The 3,365-nt window shown below is 35.7% G+C and overlaps 1 pseudogene; it reads right to left on the reverse strand.

Moving 5' to 3' along the window:
* Positions 1–276: 276 nt before the first annotated feature.
* LOC108251062 lies at positions 277–1,975 on the reverse strand (annotated as a pseudogene).
* Between the last annotated feature and the right edge of the window lie 1,390 nt (positions 1,976–3,365).

Raw genomic sequence — 3,365 nt, forward strand, 5'->3', positions numbered from 1 at the left:
CAATGATTTATTGCCACACAAGTGGATCCCAGATCCTGCTCAAAACTGTAAAACATCAAATAATTTTGTAAACTGTGTGTAAAATTGTCACAATCAAGCACTCATCTTAAATTTATAAATCCCTCAACATAAGTCTCATTTAAACTACTGATTCACATTAGAATATTTATGGTTGTCAGGTCCAAATACTATTTATTTATTTATTTATTTACTTATTTATTTATAACAAATATTATCTAAAATTGTGCAGCTGCTGATTACACTGTCAATTTTTTATTTTTTTTTAATTATTATTAATATTTGTTAGCTTGATTGGCCAAAACACCTTATTGGTGTGTATGTTTCCCACTGATTTTTTTTTTTTTTTTTTTAAATATTCAGTTGTTTTTACTCTTTACCTTTTGGCATGGTATACTCAATTTAACTGAAGAAACAAAGAGAAACTACTGAAAACTGTGTAAATCGCTGAAAAAATATTACTTGTTTTGAAAATATCATGAATAAGATTTTTACTTATAAAACTAGGAGGAAATCAAAGGTTTTAACATTTTAAAGACAGCAAATAAGTTGTATTTACTGAAACACTAATCCTAAATTTCAACATGTTTCATTTCAGATAAAAAAATAATGTTTATACACTGAATGAGTATAAAATTGTATAGTACATACCAATGGACTTCTTGAATATTTGTTGCAAATATTTCATCAGTCTGTTGTATCTCTACAGTATGTTGGCCTCACAGGAGTCAGGATGCAGTATCTGTAAAGTGGCAATGAGTTTAACAGCTTTTCTGAACCAGGGGTAAAACAGGGCATAAATCACAGGATTTGCACAGGAGTTAAAATAAAAAAGAAAGAACAAAAAAGATGCGTAAGATGTACTGGTTAAATTAACTTCAACAACAGAATAACAGTAATATGGACACCAACATATTAGATATACAATGACAAGAATACCAAGAGTTCTGGCTGCTTTCAGCTCAGACTTCTTAGGTTTTAGTTTTACTGAATGCTGAAGTGTGACAGCTGTAATGTGAGAGCGCATGGCACGAGCCTGAGACACAGCCACCACAAATACTCTCATATACAGAACAATGATGATTGTAACTGGAAATAAGAAGTTTATAAACAGATCAACAGTTCCTGTAGTATAGGTAATGGAAAGTTCACATTCTCCGATGCAAGAATTACTTCGACCTGAATGAATCAACTCATCGTGCAAAAAAAAAAAATGTAAATAAGAGACAATAACCAACAAAGACAAACACAATATTTTACTCTAGTCACAGTGACTTTGGTGGGATAATGCAGAGGGTTACAAATAGCCACATACCGGTCAATTGATATAAGAACAACATTTCCAATTGAAGCACTGAGAACAACACAGGCAACATAATAATACAAGGTACAGATACCATCTCCAAAAAACCAGCATACTGTGCCTCTAAAGATTTCAACTGGTATTAACAAGAAGCCAACAAGAAAGTCTGAGACAGCCAGAGAGAGGAGGAGGATGTTTGTGGGTTTCTGAAGCTGCCTAAAATTAAACAAATAAATATTAGTCAACAACATTTTATAAAAAATTAAAGCAGTGAAGAATTTATTTGTCAGCATTTGTAAAAAGTGTAGGGTAAAATTTTTAACATTTAAATTGTTAATAAAAGGTATTCTCTGCCTGAAATGGGAGACTGAGATGATGACGAGCAGGTTGAGAACAACAGTGATCAGAGAGATGAAGGACAGCACAGTATTCAGGAGCACAGCTTTAGACCAGTGAAGCATTGGTTTCCAACAGGAGTTGTTGAGGAGTTGTGGAAAACACAATTCTGCTTCATGCTGCTCCATTCTGTATTTTCATTGTCTGACAGCTATAGCTGTCTGACTGTAACTCTCTGTTGTATAGCTAATTTATTTGTTTTCTCCATCCCTTGCGTTTTGTCCAAGACTCCGCTGTTTCAACAGTGCTGTTGCTCCTCCTTTGCAGCCCAAAACATCCTGCTTGTTTATTCTCTCTGATGTCTATCCATTCTTTTCTTCAGCTAAACCTTTTTTAAAAGTCAACATCAATGATATTATAAGATAATATCATGCAAGCAGTTGATGTGTGAGTTTAATTCAATATGTTCTGTTTCTGTTGTAGGGTCCTACGTCAGAGTTTGAACTATTTATGCATTAACAGCCTAATACAAATGAACTCTTTTAACAGCGTTTGGAAGGGAAACCCATATGTCTCTCTCTTGATCTTATCAGCCTAAGAATACTGATTGATCAAACTCCCCCTTCTTCTAAACCCCAAGACAACCATAAACTCATCACTTTTGTTGATTCTAACTAAAATTTATATTCCCACCAGCTCTCAAAGACTGACACCAAGACCCATCACCCAGATTGCAGATTTCCTGACTCTGAAACATCTACCCACCAGTGTCACTTATGTTGTTCTTTGAATAAATTTATTATCTGAGAAGAGAACACACCAAGAATATGTTTAGGCTCAATTGATTACAAATTCTGGTTCCTACAGGCATCAAAGGAACTAACCACATTCCTTTAGAATTGGAAAGAAAGTACTGCATTGCCCCTTTGGTTGATCCATAAGTTCTCGTTACCTTTTCATGGATTGTCTGATCAAATTTGCATTTTCTCACCTGTTGAAAGTAATTTTCTGCTCTGTGACTCATTTATTTCTAAAATCTCAACTCTATTTAAGAAGAAGTTAACCTTTTCATTCATGGTGATCACTGCAGGTGACAGATTTTTAAAAGCCTTTTGTTTGTATATGTTTGGGTTTTATGCACCTAGACCACTAAAGTGGACACTAGTGCATCAAATAATACTCTAAATGTGTTCTGTCCACCTGAGTGGACATGTGGAGAAGTTAGATAATAAAGAAAATCTTTACAAAATTGTATTTCCACCCTTTTTTAAGCCCTAAGCAAAGTAAAACCACTCTGGGGGAAAACAATCCTGTTTAAAGTTATCATAATTCATGCATGAAAGGGTAAAAGTAACTAGAAAGTTCCTGGAGAAACTTTGACGGGGCCTGCCACGGTGTGCATTTGTGCGGAACCAAGATGGCTCCACGAGCTGATCAGTTGCAGACAGGAATCATAAAGGGCTGATCCTTTACACGAGAGGAGTCCACCTCTGAAGTTTGACCTTTCTACTGTAAACGGTTTCAGAGTTGGAGCTCACGGTCTGTTGTGACCTTGACCTTGCGACCTTGAACTTCTTAGCCTGGCTCCCTGACCCATGAGGGTTCTAGCTGTGATGTTTGACCTTTCTACGTTAAACGGTTGCCACGTTAGAGCACGCACAAGTTTCAGTCTGAATTTCTTACCCCGCTAGCTTTGGCGGCCATCTTG

This window comes from Kryptolebias marmoratus, linkage group LG6 (assembly GCF_001649575.2).
Source record: "Kryptolebias marmoratus isolate JLee-2015 linkage group LG6, ASM164957v2, whole genome shotgun sequence".
NCBI lineage: Eukaryota > Metazoa > Chordata > Actinopteri > Cyprinodontiformes > Rivulidae > Kryptolebias > Kryptolebias marmoratus.